At 40.3% G+C, this 21,210-nt stretch overlaps 1 protein-coding gene across 2 annotated transcripts in view; it reads right to left on the minus strand.

Moving 5' to 3' along the window:
- Positions 1–21,210, minus strand: part of NT5C2 (5'-nucleotidase, cytosolic II) — a 307,851-nt gene that overhangs the window by 136,858 nt on the left and 149,783 nt on the right. The window lies entirely within an intron of this gene.

A 21,210-nucleotide genomic window follows, 5' to 3' on the forward strand; every position in this document is an offset into this window, starting at 1 on the left:
TTTAAGTGAACAGTTCAGTGGCATTAAGCACATAACATACTGTTGTGCAACCATCACCACTATCCATCTCCGGAACTTTTTCATCTTCTCCAACTGAAATTCTGCCATTGGTTTTTAATAATTATTAATACAACTCATTATTATGCTAAATATCTATATGTTCCTATCCCCTTGACAAAAGGCTGTAGGTTGTAGCAGAGGGCACGGGTTGGAGATCGTAGCCCTGAGTTTAAATTCAGACTCCCTCACAGTCGGTTTGAATTTAAACCCCTCAACATCAGTTCCTCCATGGGGATGAGACAAATACACGGAGATCACACAGGATTGTGATTAGTATTAGATGAGATCACCGAGGAAAAGGTACATTGCAACCTCCATGCAAAGAGCTCCACAAACGTTAGACCCTTAGATTGGTGGATAGATACTTTTAAGTTCCCAGCTCAGCTCCTGGCACAAAATAGGAACTCAGAAAAAGTTCTAAACGAACCGGAGAAGCTCTAAGTTGTTGAGCCATACTGCCCCCTGGTGGTAGCCCAAAACGGTGCAGCGTCTCTGGCCTCCCCGGTGCTCTTTGGGGCTAATTGGGTAAGACCACGGGGCCGTCTGGGAACGCGCGGGAAACCAAAGGTTACTGCCTGGAGGGGCTTTTCCTGAAGACTCTCGTTATCCCAAGACGTCCTCCAGGCTCAACTCTGTGTTCCAAATGGGCTGGTCTCCTTTTCGTACTGCTGACTTTCTCTTACCGCTTTTGCTCATGTTGCACCACCTTCCCACCGGTGGCTCTTTCAAACCCTAAATCTCCCTCAGACCCGCTCAAATCTCACCTCCTCCAGAAGGCCGCCCTGTAGAACTCCAGCCAGGCTCTCCTTCACTCCTTTTTTTAACCTCTACAGAACTCACAGCCTGTACTTAATTATGTGCTGTGTGTATTTCTCTCCAAACTTTGGTTCCTTGATATAATTTCCTTGTTTTCTAATGTTTCCCAGGTCTACAGAGCAAGAACTGAAGTGATGGATAGAGCTTAAAAGCTATATATTTTTTTGGAGATACAGTTGATTTACAATATTAGTTTCAGGTATGCAACACAGTGATTCAAAATTTTTATAGATTATACTCCATTTAAAGTTATTAAAAAATATCAGCTATGTTCCCTGTGCTGTACAATATATATCCTTGTAGCTTATTTATTTATACATGGTAGTTTGTACCTCTTAAGCCCTTGCCCCTATCTTGACCCTGCCTTCCCTCTCCCCACTGTTAATCACTAGTTTGTTCTCTATATCTGTGAGTCTGTTTCTGTTTTGCTATATTCATTCACGTGTTTTATTTTTTTAGATTCCACATAGAAGTGATAACATACACTTTTTCTCTGTCTGACTTATTTCATAATACCCTCCAGGTCCATCCATCCATGTTGTTGTGAATGGCAAAATTTCATTCTTTTTTATGGCTGAGTAGTATTCCAGCGTGTGTGCATGTGTGTGTGTGTATCACATCTTCTTCATCCATTCATCTGTTGATGGACACTCAGGTTGCTTCCATATCTTGGCTATTGTAAATGATGCTGCTATGAATATTGGGGTGCACATAGCTTTTCAAATCAGTGTTTTTGGTTTTTTTCAGATATATACCCAGGAGTGGAATTGCTGGATCACTGGGAGTTCTATTTTTAGTTTTTTGAGGAATCTCCACACTGTTTTCCATAGTGGCTGCACCAACTTACATTCCTACCAAGAGTGCATAAGGATTCCCTTTTCTCCACATCCTCACCAACATTTGTTATTTATTGTTTTTTTGATGATAGCCTTCCTGACAGATATGAGGTGATATCTCATTGTGGTTTTGATTTATCAATACATTTTTCTTATGATTAGCAATGTTGAGCATCAAAAGCTATACATTTTTGAGTTTAAAATACAGACCAGGTACAGCACTGGGTACTTGGTACTTTTACAAATATAACAATCCCATGATAATTCTAATGCAACTCTAGTGCAAATTACATATTATTTCAATTTATAGGTAATAAAACTGAACCTCAGAAAGGTTAAGTGACTTTCCCAAAGTCATACAGCTAGTAAGTGGTAGAGTATGGGTTTGAACCTATGTGTGCCTGCTTACAAATTCACAGAATAAATTTTATCTCCCCTGTTGACTCCTCTCAGGTTGTTGGCACATGCCTGGAACAGTGACTTGGGAAAAAATTCAAAACACCTAGGCTTGGAGGGCTACATAGTGGGTTTGATTAGCAATGTCTGCCATGAGTGATGAATGATGAGTGGTGATGTGTGCACCTTGTACTTGCCATCCTTTCATTACCCCATGCTGGATGGGTCTACGTGAGGATACTCCACCTTATTCTGAACATGGTTTTAAGAAGGCATACTATGTTGAATAAGCATGTGCTTTAAAGTAAGACTGACCTGTATTAAAATTAAGCTCCATCAGTTTCTGGAACTTTGAAACGTTAGTTGGTCCTTTCTTTATGCCTTAGATTCCATATGTGTGAAATGTTTATAATAACCCCTGAGTTGTTATGAGGGTTTAATGGGATTAATTCTGTAAACACCCTTGGCATGGTGTCTGGAATACAGTAAGTGCTCAACTGGTGTTACTTCTCTCTCCCTTCCTATTAGAAATAGAGAGCCCGATTCCTCTTAGGCAGTAGTTTGGAGGGCACTGTCCTTCCTAGGAAATAATAATTGTATGTCAAAACTGTCACAGAATAAATGTTTTAACCTGATGAGACCATCTGGTATCACTAGCCTCCAAACGTGATGCACCAGGAAGGACACAACATTGTCTATGTAGTACTCCTGCCAAAAGTGTCTAACTTGAATCTAAACACAAGGAAAGAATCAGACAAAGACAAAACAACTGGCCTAGACGCTTCAATAAGATCAATGTAAGGAAAAAAAACAAACAAACAACGTTCTAGATTAAAGAAAATATAAGAGATATATTAACCAAATGCAATGTATGATCTAAAACCAAACCAAAACAAAAAAAAACAGCTATAAAGGACAATCAGGGGAATTAGAATATGGACATATCTTAAATATAGCCTTGCATCAATGTTAAATTTCCCAAGGGTGATAATTATGTTTCAGCTACATAGGAGAACGTCCATGTTCTTAGGAGATACTTGCTAAAGTATTTGGAGTGAAGTGTCATGATGCCTACAACTAACTCAATGGTTTAGGGAAAGCTGTATGTATGTATATGTGTCTGTATAAACAGTTAAAGCAAATATGGCAAAATGTTAACAATTTAATCTTAAGGAAAGGGCATCCAGTGTTCATTGTATTACTCATAACTTTTCAGAAGATTTGAAATATTTCAAAATAAAAAGTCAAGAATAAAATATATATTCTAGTTAGCAAAGTTTTAAAATTATAATGCTTCATGTTGGTCAGGGTATGGTAAAATAAACACACTAATAAATTCCAGATGATACACGAGCACAACCATTTTAGAAAATAATTTTGCAACAAATGTCTGTGCACTTTAACACAGTGAGTCTACTTCTGGGAGTGTGCCATTTAACACAGTGACTCTGCTTCTGGGAGTCTGCCTTAAGTAAGTAATTGAAAAGAAAAAAAAATGGGGAAAAGTATTCACTGCAGTGTTTTTTACAATGGTAAAAACTGAAGAGCAAAAAAACCTAAATGTCTAGCGATTGAGGAATGACTAAGTAAACTATACCAATCTGATGGGCTATAATGCAGCTATTAAAAGTGAAAATTATGAATAATAATCTTAAAATATTTGAAGACTATACAGCAACATGAGAAATAGGAAGTACAAGTTAAATTTTTAAAAAGCAGAAGAGAGAATTAGAACAAAGAAATGGGAGGAAAAAATAAACTTTTGTTCTTTTCATAAGACTGGGTGGAAGCTCAGTTTGAGACTTATTTCTCTAATTATCACAAGAGCCCTGGGAGTCCCCTGTGGTCTAATGGTTGTTAGGATTCTGGGCTTTCACTGCCGTGGCCCCGGTTCATCCCCTGGTCAGGAAATTGAGATTCCGCAAGCCACGTGGCGCAGCCAAAAGAGAGAGAGAAAAAAAAAAAGCCCTAATTCTGAGAGAATCTTTGAAGGAGTAGCTACAATCTACTTATGACTTTGAACCTATTTTTATGAGAGAGAGAGAGGGAATACATTGTTCTAAATGAAGAAACAGAGGGGAAAAAAGCTTTTGAATTAGAGCCTGACACTGCCTGCATGTGCAGGACTTTAAATGCACCAAGTCATTAATCATGAGCTCCTAGAGCAGGAATAATCCATCCTAATTAATTTCTTAAAAAATGAATTTATTTGAGCAATAGAAATGATGGATCACTAAACATTCATTACAGGCCACCAAGCATGTGTCCACCTATGGGGACTGAGAAGAAGCAATGAGGATGAAAAGGCTGGGAAGCAAACTGTCTCAGATGATGAGAAAATCACATCCGTGGTGAGTGGGAAGGGGGCGCAGTCACATTTTACCGGATACTAAGATACACGGGGGCAGTCCTCTCTGAAGGATAAGGGCCCTTCTATTTACTTTAGAATTCTGGTTTTCCACTATCCTAGCCCTGTTCTCCGAAGAAACAAGGAAAGAAATAATGACAAAAGATACGAAGCAACTGTGTCTCAGAAGCCCAGCTTGAATTTATGTAACCAGCATAACCTGAAACAGCCAGAATCACCAGCCTGGAAGACACATAAGGTCACATGTTTTCTACTTTTCAAAAGAAAACCAGCTTGATTACCCACATGCCAGACAAACAGAAAGTCCAATATCCCTTTCTCCCTTTGAATTGTCCTGTATTCCTGGTTCTACACAAACCAAAGAGGCCAGTGTTGCTAAGGACAGAGAATGGAAGACACATTTCCATTCACCAGAGAACCTGTTTGGGGGAGCAGCTGCCTCTGTCACTGCTACACGTGTGGCTGATGAAAACCCTCCATGCACAGCCTGACACATGCCTGCCTCTTCCTGCTGCAGGGAGCTTGCTGCTCCGGATCTCTGTGGTGTTCCGAGCCGGGCTCCCAAGGTCACCCTCACATACTGAAGTGTGCACCCCTTCTCCACAATTCATGTATTGAAGTCCTAACCCCCAGTACCTCAGAATGTGCCTGTATTTGGAGATAGGATCTTTACAGAGGTAATTAAGGTTAAATGACATCATTGTTGTGGGCCCTAATCCAATATGACCGGCCTCCTTATAAGAAGAGGAGATAATAAAACAGGGACGCATATAGGGAAAACAGAGGGAGAAGATAGCCATCTACAAGCCAAGGAGAGAAGAAATCTACTCTGCCAACATCTTGATCTTAGACTTCTAGCCTCCAGAACTGTGAGAAAATACATTTCTGTTGTGTGAAGACATCCAGCCTGTAGTATTTGTTATAGCAGCCCCAGCAAACTAATACAGGTCAGCTTTGTCCTTTTGTATGCATCTATACAGTAGACCCAAAATCACTTGTTGAAAAGACTATTCTTTCCCCACTGAATGGTCTTGTCAAAATCAAGTGACCTGAGATGTATGCGATTATTTCTGGACACAATTCTAGTCCACTGATTTATAAGTCTATCTTATGCCAGTACCACACTGTTCTAGTTACTGTAGTTTTGTAGTAAGTTTTGAAATAGGGAACCATGAGTCCTCCAACTTGGTTCTTCTCTTTCAGAATTGGTTTGGCTATTCAGGGTTCCTTGTAATTTCATATGAATTTTAGAATCAGTTTGTCCATGTCCAGCTGCAAAAAAGGCAGCTGACATTTTGATAAGGATTGCATTAAACCTGTGGATCAGTTCAGGGAGTATTGCCATCGTAACAATGTTAAGACCTCCAATACATGAACATGGGATATCTTTTCATTTATTTAGATCTTTAATTTCCTCCCATGATGTTTTGTAGTTTTCAGTGTCCTGAATTTCTTTTGTTAAATTTATCTCTAGGTACAGTTGACCCTTGAACATGGGTTTGAACTACATGGATCCACTTACATATGGATTTTTTTCAATAAGTACTACAGTACTATACAATCCACAGCTGACTGAATTTGTGGCTGTGGAACCCCATGGGGCCAACTATAAAATTATACATGGATTTCCAACTGTGTGCTTGGGGCAGGGGTTGGCACCCCTAACCTCCATGTTGTTCAAGGGTAAACTGTATTTATTCTTTTTAATGCTATTATAAGTGAAATTTTTAAAATTTAATTTTCAGATTGTTCATTGCTGGTTTATAGAAGTACAAATGATTTTTGTACATTGATCTTATATCCTGCAACCTTGCCAAACTTGTTTAGTAACTCTAATAGGTATTTTGTAGATTCTTTCAGATTTTTCATATCTGAGATTATGTCATCAGTGAATAGGAGTAGCTTTACTTCTTCCTTTCTAATCTGAAGGCTTTTAAATTTCTTTTTTCTTGCCTAATTCCTTGGCTAGAACTTCCAGTACATGTTGGATAGACATGGCAAGAATGGATATCCTTGTCTTGTACTTGATCTTTGGTGGAAAGCTTTCAGTCTTTCACCATTGTGATGTTAGCTATGAGTTTTTGTAGATGGTTTTAATAGGCTGAGCAAGTTCCTTTCTATTTCTAGTTTGTTGAGTATTTTTATCATGAAACGGTGTTAGATTTTGACAAATACTTTTTCTGCATTTATTGAAATGATCACATGTAGTTTTTGTCCTTTATTCCATTAATGTGGTGTATTACATTGACTGATTTTCATATGTTGAGCAACCACTGCATTGCTGGGATAAATCTCACTTGGTCTTGAAGAGTAATCTTAATGTACTGCTTGAATCAGTTTGCTAGTATTCTGTAGAGGGTTTTTGCATGTGTATTCATATGGGATATTGGTCTGTAGTTTTCTTTTTATGTGTTATCTCTGGCATGGTATCAGGACAATACTGGACTCATATAATGAGTTAGGAAGTGTTCTCTCCTTTTCTATTTTTTGCAAGAGTTTGAGAAGAATTAGTGCTGATTCTTCCTTAGATATTTGATGGGACTCACCAGTGAAGCCATTTGGTCCTGGGATTTTGTTGTTGTTAAGAGTTTTTTTGATTACTGATTCAATCTCATTATTTATAGGTCTATTCAGATTTTCTATTTCTTCTTGAATCAATTGAGATAGTTTGTGTGTTTCTAGGAATTTTCCCAATTATTCTAAGTTATCTAATTTGTGGGCATACTCTTGTTCACAGTATTCTCTTAAAATCCTTTTTATTTCTATATAGTCAATAGTAATGTCCCTGCTTTCATATCTAATTTTAGTAATTTGAGCATTCCCTTTTTTTCTTGGTTAGTCTAGCTAAATGTTTGTCAGTTTTGTGAATCTTTTTGAAGAACAAAATTTTGGTTTTGTTAATTTTCTCTGTTGTTTTTCTGTTCCCTATTTCATTCAAGTCCCCTGTAATATTTATTATTTCATTCCTTCTGTTGCTTTGGGTTTAGTTTGCTGTTCTTTTTGTAGTTTATTAAGGTAGAAGTTTAGATTATTGATCTGATATCATTCTTCTTTAATGTATGTATTCACAGCTATAAATTTCTTTCTGAGAACTGCTTTTGTTACATACCATAAGTTTTGGTATGTTGTGTTTTCTTCTTTGTTCATCTCAAAGGATTTTCTAATTTACCTTGTGATTTAGTTTTTTGTTATTTAGGAGTGTGTCATGTAATTTCCATATATTTGTGAATTTTCCAAACTTCCTTCTGCTATTGATTCTAGCTTAATTCTATTATGGTTGGAAAAGATACTTTATATGATTTCAATTTTTAAAAAATTTACTGAGATTTGTTTTCTGGCCTAACATTTGGTCTATCCTGGAGAATACTCCATGTGCACCTGTCTAGTTGTTCTATTCATTATTGAAAATGGGGATAATAAAGCATCCAACTATTATTATTGAACTATTTTTCCTTCCAACATGGTCAATATTTGCTTCATTTATTTTGAGGCTCTGTTGTTAAGCGCATATATTTTTATAAGTGTTATATCTTTATATCATTATATAATGTCCTTCTTTGTCTCTTGTAACAATTTTTGTCTTAAAGTCTATTTTATATGATGTTAGAATAGCCATTCCAGCTCTCTTTTAGTTACTATTTGCATGGAATATCTTTCCCATTCTTTTAGTTTCTACCTATTCCTGTCTTTGAATCTAAAGTGAGTCTCTTGTAGATAGCACATAGTTGGATCATTTTTTAAAAATCCACTATAGCACTCTCTGCCCTTTCATTGGAGTTACATTTAATGTAATTGGTCATAAGGTAGGAATTTTATCTGTTATTTTTCTATTTGTTTTTTATATGTTGTATATCTTTTCTGTTTCTCTTATTTCTCCATTACCGTCTTCTTTCTTGTTGATTAGCTATGTCCTAGTGTACCATTTTAATTCCCTTGTTTACTATATTTTTGGGTTAATTTCTTAGTCATTGTTGTTTGACCATGGACAATGTATAACTGGACAGTTATAATTGGAATTACAATGAACATCTTAACTAATAACAATTTGGTTCTGATTAATGCCAACCAATTTCACTATTATACAAAAATTTTGCCCCCATATACCTCTGTTCCCTCTCCCCTTCTTTGTACGATTATTGTCATACAGACTACACTCTTAATATGTTGTGTGCCCATCAATGCAAAGTTATTATTATTGCTTTATGTAGTTATCTTTTAAATAAGATAGTAGAAAATAAAGAGTTACAAAAAATACGTTTGTACTGTCTTTTGTATTTACCTATGGAGTTACCTTTAATGGTATTCTTTATTTTTTCATGTGGTTTCAAATTAAGGTAAGTCCTTTGAGCCAATTCTTGAGGGAGCCACCAGATAGGTCAAAACAAACAACCAAAATTTCTTGTGAATGAGATCCATTCTGTTCTTTCTGTTCCCAGTACCTGTACGGGGAATGCAGCTATTTTCTTCAAGGCCACTGCCAACCCTGGATGGGACCAGGATAAGTTAAAACACCACAAAGGGGCTTCCCTGGTGGTACAGTGGTTGAGAACCCGTCTGCCAATGCAGGGAACACGGGTTCGAGCCCTGGCCTGGGAAGATCCCACATGCTGCAGAGCAACTAAGCCCATGCACCACAACTACTGAGCCTGCGCTCTAGAGCCTGCAAGCCACAACTACTGAAGCCCGCGTGCCTAGAGCCCGTGCTCCACAACAAGAGAAGCCACTGCAATGAGAAACCCACGCACCGCAACAAAGAGTAGCCCCTGCTCACCGCAACTAGAGAAAGCCCACACGCAGCAATGAAGATGCAACACAACCAAAAATAAATAAATAAATAAAAATAATAAAATAAAATTTAAAAAACACCGCAAAGGGGCTTCCCTGGTAGCACAGTGGTTAAGAATCTGCCTGCCAATGCAGGGGTCACGGGTTTGAGCCCTGGCCCGGGAAGATGCCACATCTCACGGAGCAACTAAGCAAGTGCGCCACAACTACCGACCCTGTGCTCTAGAGCCCGCGAGCCACAACTACTGAAGCCCGAGCGCCTAGAGCCCGAGCTCCGCAAGAAGAGAAGCCACCGCAATGAGAAGCCCAAGCACCACAGCAAAGGGTAGCCCCTGCTCGCCGTAAATAAAGCAAGCCCAAGCGCAGCAATGAAGACCCAACGCAGCCATAAATAAATTTAAAAAGAGAAACACCACACAAAGCTTGCTATTCTTACTGAAATTCAGCTGGTTTTTCTTGAAAACGTTCCCGATTGTTGGAGGCTTTCAGTTAGTGTCCAATGTTCTGAAAAAGTTTTTGCTGCATTTTTTGTTACTATTATGAAGGGATCAACTTTTGGTGTTCTTCCTTTGCTGCTCTGCTGACACCACTTCAATATGACTTATTACTGGCAATGTTAACCTTGATTACTTGGTTAAGGTGGGGTCTGCCAGGTTTCTCCACTGCAAAGTTACTATTTTTTCCTTTCCATGCACTATTCCAGAGGTCAGCAAACTATGGCTGGAAGGCCAAATCAAGCCCACTGACTGTTTTTGTAAATAAAGTTTTATTAGTACACAGCTGCACTCATTTTTTTAAAACATATTTTCTGTGGCTGCTTTCATGCTACAACACCAGAGATGAGTTGCTGTGCAAAAGGCTGTATGGCTCACAGAGACTAATATAGTTCCTCTTTGGTTCTTCGCTGGCTCTTGCTCTATTTGTTAGAAACATATCACTAAACCTAGCCCACATCCAAGGGGAGAGGAATTAAGCTTTACCTTACTGAGGGAGCAGTATCCAAGCATTTTTGGACATATGTTAAAATCAAGATAATTAAATGTTTGGGAGTCTATACTTTGAGGCCATGCAAATATCATGTTTCTCCTTAAACTTTTGCTCACTAATATTTCCTTCATCAGTAGGTCTCACCTACAGCAATTATTACTGTGGTGCTCTAATCATGATTTGCTGTTTCTCTCATTCCTTTTACATGTCTTAATTTGAATTCTTCTGTAAGGGAGATTTGTTTCTTCTTCCCCACTTATTTATTTACTCAATCCTTTAATTACATCAGTATGGGCTCACAGATACTTATTTTATTCTTTGGGTCATAACCATTACTATCATAATTTACTTCATGGCATGGGAGTTGAGGTACTTTCTCTTGTTGGAGGTTTTATGTTAGAACCCTGAATGTGATTTTTAGGCAAGTCCCTTGACCTCTCCTTCTTTTTATCATCATCAGAATAAAAATATTAATAGCCACCTCACAGCATTCTTGTGAAAATGCTGTTTGAACTAGGAGGTAGGATATAAATGTTAGATTCTTTGGTAATGTACTTCCTTTACTCCCATTTCCTTCTTCACTTTCCTTCTCTCCCTCTTTCCTTCCCCTTTTCTCATTCCTCCTTTTTCCTCCTCAGCCTGTGTGTTGCACCCACCAGGGGTCCCCTGTGGCACTAGGGCTGAAGCCAGTGGGGTCTGAGTCACAGCACTTCTTTGAAGGAGGGCTGTACCAAGCTCAGCCCAAATAACCAGTTTCCCTTTGCTGTGTCCCCAGGAAGCCACTTCAAGGACTCCTTTGCTGTTCTAAGCAGACCTCTTCCTGCACACCTGGGCCCTGCACCCTTCATCCCCTGGAGGGCAGGGACCTTGCCTTACACCTTTCATAACTTCCTTACATCCCTTACTGCACAATGACTTTCAGATAGTCTTTCATCAACCTTGAATGCAAATCTGAACATACACATAGTCTGCATGTTTCCACCATGCAGAACATGGGCATGCTAACTGCCAAACATCATCACTGAAATTCACTGGGCTGTTTCTATCACTTTCTTAGGGTTTCATTCCTAGTTTGGAGATATTTGATGTTCTATGTCAATAGTCATTAACTGTGTGGGAGGCTATAAAGTGAGTCAGATATGCATGGTTCTGAAACTCAAGGAGCCCACAGTACACTTACGGGGAGAGAGCTCTGCACAAATAACCAACCATAGATAATCAAGGACTTCAAATGTCAGACATCACATGGATTTTGTTCAGTAGGCAGTGGGCAGTTAGTGAAAGCTTTTGAGGAAGAAGATGACATAATCTATAATGAAAAACTAGGAAGGCTGAAATGCATGAGCCTGGAGACATGGGTGGGGAGGGGGCAATTAGAAGGCTTTTGGAATGACCTGAGTGAGAAATAATATACCTCAATGGCAGTAAGAATGGAAAGAAATGGACAGAAACCTCTCCCAGGAGAAGTCAACAGGACATGGTCAGCTAGCAATCAGAGAATCTTAGAAGGCGAGCTTTGAGACTATCTGGGGCAAGCTGAAGGTTTGTGGCAACCCTGCATCAAGCCAGCCTACCGGTGCCATTTTTCCAACAGCATTTGCTCACTTCATGTCTCTGTGTCACATATTGGTAATTCTCACAATATTTAAAACCTCCCATCAGCAAAAAGATTGTGATTCACTGAAGCCTCAGATGATGGTTAGCATTTTTTAGCAATATATTTTTTATTACTTTATTTTTTAAAAATATTTATTCATTTATTTGGTTGCACCAGGTCTTAGTTGCAGCAGGCGGGCTCCTTAGTTGTGGCTCGCTGGCTCCTTAGTTGTGGCATGCAAACTCTTCGTTGCGGCATGCATGTGGAATCTAGTTCCCTGACCAGAGATCGAACCCAGAACCCCTGCATTAGGAGCACAGAGTCTTAACCATGCACCACCAGGGAAGTCCCTAGCAATTTTTTTTTTTTTTTCGGTACACAGGCCTCTCACTGTTGTGGCCTCTCCCATTGCGGAGCACAGGCTCCGGATGCGCAGGCTCAGCGGCCATGGCTCACGGGCCCAGCCGCTCCGCGGCATGTGGGATCTTCCCGGACCAGGGCACGAACCTGTGTCCCCTGCATCAGCAGGCGGACTCTCAACCACTGCGCCACCAGGGAAGCCCAGCAATATTTTTAATTAAGGTATGTACATTGGTTTTTTTTTTTAGACAAAATGCTATTGCACATTTAATAGACTACAGAATAGTGTAAATATAACTTTTATATGCACAGGAAAACCAAAAAATTCGTGTGACTTGCTTTATTGTGATACTAGTTTTAGATAGTCACTTTATTACAGTGTTCTGGAACTGAACCCCCAATATCTCTGAGCTATGCCTGTATATTCTAAAAATATGTGTAGAAATATCTGCATAGTACACATTAACCCAGACATTTACACCTCTGATCCATGACTTGAGAAGTCACAGAAGTAGATGCAGGCCATAGGGTTAAAGTACAATAGACAGCTCCACAGCAGAGTGTGGGAGAGCTGATGTAGAAGAATTAAGTCAATGATTCTCTGGGTGCCTGCCTGCGGTGCTCTCAACCTCCTCCTGAGAGAGGCAGGGCTTTACCATTAAGAACCATATTTTAATAGCACGTGACTTATCACGCTGGCCACAAGTGATCAGAGCAGGGGAAGATGCTTGACTCAAGGGCAGCTAATTTCTGGGCAGGCAGGTGGCTTATGAGATATGAGATGATTGGAGACTAACAAGGCCAACAGAAAAGAGAATCGGATTTTTGGAGAAAGCTTGTCAGTTGACAGTGGGCACAGAAGATGAAGGGCACAGAGGGATAAAAGATAGCATATCACTGAAGTGGTAGAAATCTGGAGTCAGCAAAAGCCTGAGCATTGCTTTTCAGAGAGCAAGCAGTTGGTGATTTGTAGTGCCAGACCATACAGGAGCTGTGGAAGCAGATTGCTAAGATGGCAAAATGGCCAAGTATCAGAAAACAGCAAACTCCTGCCACTATCGGGGCAATGAGATATTTTGGTCCCTAGAGCTGTGCTGATCAGATCCTAAATTGTATTTAAGTCCAAAGTAAGCCCAGCCATATGGCTGTTCCTGAACTTCTAGCCTGTGGCTGAGATTTCTGTCTTCCTTAATTCTATAAGGTTGCTTACAATAACGTCTCATTACTTCTGGTGGCCTGAGTGAATCTGTCCTTTGCAACCACAAGACCCTATTAGGCCATAAAAAGAAATGGAACTCTGGTGACTGCTACAACACTGATGAACCTTGAAAACAGGTACGAAAGAACAAATATTCTATCATTCCACTTATATAAGGTACTTAGAATAGTCAAAATCAAAGAGACAAAACATAGAAGTTACCAGAGACTGGAGTCTGGGAGGTGGCAGGGGGAGTTATTATTTAATGGTTACAGAGTGTCTGTTTGGAGTGATGAAAAAGTTTTAGAAATAGATAGTTGTGATGATTACACAACATTGTGAATGTAATTAATGCCACTGAATTGTACATTTTAAAATGGCTAAAACAGTAGAATTCATGTAAAACAGTAAAGTTCATGTTATATATATTTTACCACATGCACACAAAGACCCTGTTAGAGACGCAGTGTGATGGAAAGAACACCAGCTTGGAGTCAGAGAAACTGAGTTCAAGACCCAGCTCTGCATTTTCCAGCTGTGTCACTTTGGGCAAGTTACCCAACCTCTCAGGGTCTCAGTTTATTCATTTGAAAAATGCAAATAATAAAACCCTTTCTAGGGTTTCCCTGGTGGCACAGTAGATAAGAATCTGCCTGCCAATACAGGAGACACAGGTTCGATCCCTAGTCCGGGAAGATCCCACATGCCGCGGAGCAACTAAGCCCGTGTGCCACAACTACTGAGCCTGCGCTCTAGAGGCCACGAGCCACAACAACTGAAGCCCGGGTACCTAGATTCCGTGCTCCGCAACAAGCGAAGCCACCGCAATATGAAGCCCGCACACCACACCAGAGAGTAGCCCCTGGTCGCCGCAACTAGGGAAAGCCCGTGTGCAGCAACGAAGACCCAACGCAGCCAAAAATAAATAAATAAATAAATTTTAAAACCCCAAACAAACCCTTTCTAAGTTTATTGTGAGGAACAATGAAGACAAAAATGCATTAAACCATTACATAAATATCTTTTGAAAAGGAGTCTGGTGACTTTTGCTATGTGTATTTGGAAGAGGAGACAACAGGCCTCTGTATTCTTCTTAAGAAAGTGTGAGGCTTCTCCTTGGACTGTGTGTTCAGGGTACACTTGGGGCCAACAGTGTGAAGCTCACCACATCTGCCCAGACTTCTCTGAATGCCTCTCTTCTTTACTTCCTCCTGCCATTTCCTCTCCAGCCCCTTTTGGGCTCCCAATGCTCTGGGCTCTCTCTTCCTTTAGTACCCTTGGAGACAAGCCCTCAGGAGGGATTATTTTCTCATTCAAACTGGAGTCCCTTTGTTTCCCTTCCCACAGCATATCTGTATTTAGGCCATACCTCTTTCCAGGGAGGAAAAAGCTTGATCCATATAATTTTGCTGAGTTGAACTGAAGGATTTTTTTAGGCATCAGCAGACATGTAGGTACAGGAAATGCCGGGGGTGTGGGAGCCCTCCAACCCCTTTGTATCTCCCACAGCCTGGCAGTTAATAATCCTGAAACATTTGCTGAGTGGGATCCTTTCTCTACGCATCATAAAAAGGCGGGGGTGGGGTGGGGGACCAAATGGCTTCTCAAACTTGATTGCGTTCTGACGTTCTGTGAGGTCTAAAAAAGTAGGCGCCCACACCAGGAAGGCTGAGGAGCTGTCCTAGGTCCTGAAGTGCAACTGAGCGGGCAAGCCTCCCTGTTTCTCCTAACCCTGGGGCTCTGGCAACTCTGGTTCAGCCTGAACTCGGATTTAGAAGAGGTAAACAAAGAGCTAATTCTGGGAAGGGAGAAAGGATGAGAGAGAGAAGTATGTAAACACACAGAGCCTTCTGGATCAGCTTAAGCATGGAGAGACTGCTAAGGCCAAAACATAGAAACTTTTGATTTTATTTTTAAATTAGAATGGTCACCAAGAAACCTCTAAGCAAACATATGGAACAAGTGCAAGGGGACAAAAAGCTGTGCAACAAACAATGCAATGCAAAACTGTGTAAACACCAATTTGTAAGCAAAACTACAACCACATAGATTGACGTGTCACCATCAACTGAGCCATACCAAAGGACTCAGAGCTCTTTTGCCTTTTCTTGTAGATAGAAACAGTTTAATTTTTATGGACAGAGGACAAATAAGCGTATGACTTAGCTTGATGTCATTCATGCTCTTTCACATGTCTTTGTTAAAAAAAATTTCCCGCTTCTCCAGAAAGTTTGGGGCATAATCCTCCCCACCTGCCTTAATGACATGCTCACGCAAGCATGTTTTCATGGGGCTGAAGAAACTAGGCTGAACAAATATTACTAGTATAAAACCAGACACAGAAAAGGGGTGGGCTTCTAAGTACTTAACACACATGGTCTGCAGTCAAATATGCCCTGCCTTATCGTAGTCCATAAGTTAGGACCTCAAATTAGCCATAACTCTTCAACTTCACTCCTTAGAGGTAGTGACCACATCACATGTCTTTTCTTACACAAACAGACACAAGCAGCAAAAACATTTAACTGGACACACAGTAGGTGTTCAATAAATGTCGGTTGGTTGGCTGTTTAAGGCAAAATAGACGTGGAGGTTGGATTTCACTCAGGTAATATATTTTCTTTTTCTTTCAGGTCATGTATTTTTCTTTCTTTTTAAAAAATTATGGTGTTTTTAATAGTGGAAAAATTAAAAACAATATAAGAGTCCAACACGAGATTGATTAAACAACTTATAGCACATCCATATAACTGCACACCACACCAAACTGTAAAATGAAGTAAATAGATCTACATAACTGATGTGGGTAAACGGCTACAATTTATGAAGTAAGAAATGAAAGCTGTAGAACATATATAAAACGTGTATGACTCTATATTTACTAAAAAAAATTAATCTGAGAAAAGGACACTTTTTATCATTTCTAGCTATATTCATTGCTATAATTCCAGCAGCTGGCACATAGCCAGGATTCAGTAAATATTTGTTAATTAGCTATGGTAACACCAAGGATTCAGTATAGCACTTAAAATACTCCCAACAGAGTGTAAATTCTGACCTTTTTGTTGTTGTTGTTACTCCAGAACAAGCAGGATTTTCCTATTGTTGGGCAGGAGGGGAGAGGGGAGAGCACTTTGTAATTAGACAAAGCTGGTACAGCATTAGATTGAAGGCTCTGGATAATACATTCTTTTTTGCTTATTTTATCTTTCTACCTATCTACCTATATATTAATCAATTTCCATAACTTTTTATTTTGAAATTTCCAAACCTATAGAAAAGTTGTCAGACTAATACAATAAACATCTGCATTCACCAATTGTTAACTTTTTGCCACATTTGCTTTATCTCCTCTGCATCTGTGTGTGTGTATGTGTGTGTGTACTATTGCCAAACCATCTGAGAGTACGTTATATAAATCATGACATTGCAAACCTAAATACTTCAGCATATACCTACAAAGAACATTTGCCTATTTTTGATATGTATATAATTTTCAAAGAACTATTTCTTACTTTGAAATAGTTTAAGACCCAAAAGAAGTTGCAAAAATAGTACAGAAAGTTCCCAGGTACCATGAATGCAGCTCACTCTTCATGATAATATCTTACATAACCTTAGTACATTATCAAAAACAAGAAAATGACACTGACACAACAAATTAATTCAACTACAGACTTTATTTGGATTTCACTAGGTTCCTCCCTCTCTCTCTCATTCTATGAATTTTTATCACGTGTATAAATCTGAGTAACAGAACTCAAAGTTACAGAACAAAACAACCTTCATGTTACCCCTTTATAGTCGTATCCTCCCCCTAACCCTAATCCATCAACCATTGATGTTTTCAATCGCTACAATTTTTTCATTTCAAGAATGTTACATAAATGGAATCACATAATATGGAGTACTTTTTCACTCAGCATAATGCCTTTGTGATTCATCCAAGTTGTTGAGAATTATTCATCAATAGTTGATTCTTTTTAATACAGATTAGCTTTCCTTTAGATGGACGTATCACAGTTTGTTTATCCATTCACCTGTTGAAGGACACTTAGGTTGTTTTCTGTTTTTGTCTATTATAAAGAAAGCTAATGTGAACATTCGTATACAAATTTTTCTGTGAACATAGGTTTTCATTTTTCTAGGCTAATTATTCAGGAGTGAGATTGCTGAGTCATACAGTAAGTGTATTTTTAACTTTATAAAAAACTGCCGAAGTGTTTTCCAGAGTGGCTGTACTGTTTTACAGTCCCACCAGCAGTGGATAAGAGATCCAGATGCTCTGAATCCTTGTAGGCACTCGATATTGTCAGTATTTTGTCTCTGCCACTCTAATAAGTATATATCATTGTGGTTTTAATTTGCATCTCCCCAAAGGCTAGTGATGTTGAACATATTTTTCGTATGCTTATTTGCCATCTGTATATTCCCTTTGGTACAATGTCTGCTCAAGTCTTTTGTCCATTTTCTAATTGGAATGTTCATTTTCTTACTGCTATGTTTAGAGTTCTTTATTTACTATGGATATACATCCTTTGTTGGATATGTGATTTTCAAATACTTCCTTCCAGTCTGTGGTTTGTCTTTTCATCTTCTTAAATGGGTCTTTTACAGAGCAAAAGATTTTTTAATTTTTATGAAATTGATTTCCTTTATGGATCGCACCCTTGGTGTCATGCCAAAGAGTTTTCCCAAGTGGTTGTAGAGGAAAAAATGCAACCATCTTTTTCTCCTCACATGTGTTTAATACTGTGACAGATGCTGAGAGAGATACATAGATGTAGAAGTTGTGCTCAAGGAGCTTCCAGTTCAGATATACAAACACACAAATAATTACAGCAGAAGATGGGAGGCAATTATGTCATGTGAATACTACAAAGGCTGTGGGTAGGAGGAGGAGAGTTCATGAGAGGGAAGGATCACTTTACATTGGAAATATCAGGAAGGCTTCACGGAGGAGGCAGCATTTGAGCCTTAAGGATTTCAACAGCTGAAGTGGGGGCACAGGAAAAAATTCCAAGGAATTTCTTGAGCATGCACATGGCAGGCACCGTGATACCCACTTTGTATACATAATCACATTTACACCTCATAGTAATCTCATGAGAGAGAGGTCAAGGGTTCTCAAACCTAAATTCAATGAGTCTGGGGTAATGCCTGGGAATCTGAATTTAAGTTCCCAGGTACTTCTAATGAGCAGTCAGGTTTGGAGACCCCTCAGGTGGATGGTTTTATTGAAATTTTACAGATGAAGAGACTAAGGTTCAGCAAATAATAGCAACTTGTTCAAAGTCCCATGGCTAGGAAGAACTGTGATGCAAAACTAGAGCTCTTATGGACAGAACTTTATCACAAGGCTCCCTGCCTCTGGGAGGCATCATACCTAAAAAAGAATTTATGAGGGAAGAGCAGAGGCCAAAGACTAAGTCCTTGAAACCCAGGAGAGTAGTGAGCACTGCCAAATGCAGAGGCCACAGAGGATGTGGCATGAAGGAGAACCTGGGGATAACTGAACAATGTGTCTGCCTGAGTCTGACATTACAGGAAGATGAATACACACCCCTTGCATAGGGCAGGGCACTCCCTCAGGAGACCTGGCCAGCTGGAAGGAGTTGTGGTTTGAGACTCAGCCAAGATCACTCCTTGGTAGTACAGCTTTGTGCTAAAATGATTAAAGCCAAACATCTGGGCCTACGGAGTGGTATGTCAAGAAAGGGGAGGCAGGGAGACACAAGTCTCACTGGGGAATCTCAGCATGGAATCTCAGGTAAGCTATTCAGAAATTGCAAAATGCAGCCCACTTTAGATTTTCCAGGGCCACTACCCCTTTGATGGATTATTCAGGCCTTTTGCCTCACCTCCTGCTCTATGTGTGTTTTGCCTTCGGATTACTGCTTCTATTGGAGGATGGAAAGGAAAAGAAAGGTGAAACTCCAACTAGGACATTTTGCTGATTTTTGGTAGTCCTGATAACATGGTTAAAATGAGATCGGACCAACAGCCCAGATGTAAGATCTTCTAATTATCTGTGGTTGTTTCCACTTAGCCACACTAATGTTGGTCCCTGGTAGCACAGTCAAGTGGGCTGTATTCTCACTCCCAGGGGGAAAGCCTGGAGGCCTGTGCAAGGTTACTGTGGACAATTCCATCACGAAACCCAACTCATTTGCTGTTGACAGTAGATGCAAAGGAATGTCTGTTATTTGAAAGAGGACAATGATGACAATAACCCCTTATACCTGAACAAAGCACCTTCACATGCATCAACTCAGTTTTTTATGACCTTGGCGAGGTGGGCGTTGTTATCCCCACATGCTTAGGAAGTGGCAGGAGCCACAATTCAAGCCCATCACCTCTGATTCTTTGAATTACAAACCAGCCTGCTACTTTGTTATTGGCCAAAACTTTCCTGAAGCCTACTTAGCCTTATTCTGGCTGCATGGAAATTAATAAGACTTCAAGAGTCTCATTTTTCTAAGAAGTAGAATTATGCAGCAAGGAAAGAATGTATGTTTGCTTGCTAGTGACCTTATGCAGAGTGCTGCAGCTAAGCCTTGGTTTCTTATCTGTAAGATGGGGGTAAGGGCTACCTTGAAGAGTGGCCAAAAGGAGGTAAACCTATGCAAAATTCCTGGCACAAAGGCTGGCAGAGAATATTCATTCTGTGATGTTAGCACTCTTCCATCCTTCACATCACCAGGAATTTCTGAGCCCACTGAACTCAGCATTGAGTCCCTCCAGCTCAGGTCTTGGTCTCTGATGAGGAACCACAGAGACAGGCTGTGGCAGGGCCTGACCATCTTACATGACATAAAGCACAAAGCCAAGAATATGCTCCAAAGTCCCATAGGCCTCTATTCCCCCCCTTCCTTTAGTGGCCTGTCTCAGGTAATATTTCCTCCATGAAAGTAAAACATCCTAGAACTACATCCTTGAGATTCCAAGATCAAGAAAGGCCTTCAGTTTGGAATTCTGGAATCTACTAAAAAGTTCTTCATCCTCCCTCTTCAAAGCCATAGCCACATCCTGAGAGATTATAAGTTTGAAGACCCCACCCGACCTCCTCCCAGCCTTCATCTTTACAGATCTCATTCTTGGAAACCCACCACTGTGCAGTGAAGGAGGCCAGCTCAGTCATCAGCACTCTTCCCCACTTTTGGAGTTTAATCTGTTTGCAGGGACCTCTTTTGTCCAAAGACAGATCTCCACAAGAAGGGGCCCTCCCTAAACCAGATGAACATTTACACAGACTGAAATCTCAAATGCCTGCCTACAGGGCGAGACAGGTAAAGTAAATGAATTAAGAAGGTGGACGTTATTCAATGGAGAGTGGCGGGGGACCGTGGTGAACAGGAGAGCACGCTTATACAAGTGGCAGGGGCACCTCAGCTCTGTCCATCGTGGCCATCCCAGCTCTTTCCTCCGCTTCTCTCCAGTCTCTGCAACTCAGGCCCACTCCCTTTTCCTTCCTCCCCTCTCTTCCCGGGCGTCGCAGGCTTTCAGCACAGCCACCCAACCCCGGGCGCTCCGGAGAGCTGCAGAGGAACAGCTGATGAGATGCTCTCTGACGTAGACCCACTTCTCCCCTGGGAACCCCAAGCGGGCAGAGGGAGGGGCCAAAGCCGCGCCCTGAGGGTCCACATTCTGTCTGGAAAAACAGGGCCTCACGCTCGGGAGCTCCAGGGTGGCGATGAGCGTACAGCATACCTCCCAGAAAACACTAACCTCCCAGTGGAATAAAGGGGGCAAGGAGGACAGGGTCAAAGGACGCGATGGAGCCGTGTGGTTTCCGGATGGGAAACCC

This window comes from Orcinus orca, chromosome 14 (genome assembly GCF_937001465.1).
Source record: "Orcinus orca chromosome 14, mOrcOrc1.1, whole genome shotgun sequence".
In the NCBI taxonomy this organism is placed as follows: domain Eukaryota; kingdom Metazoa; phylum Chordata; class Mammalia; order Artiodactyla; family Delphinidae; genus Orcinus; species Orcinus orca.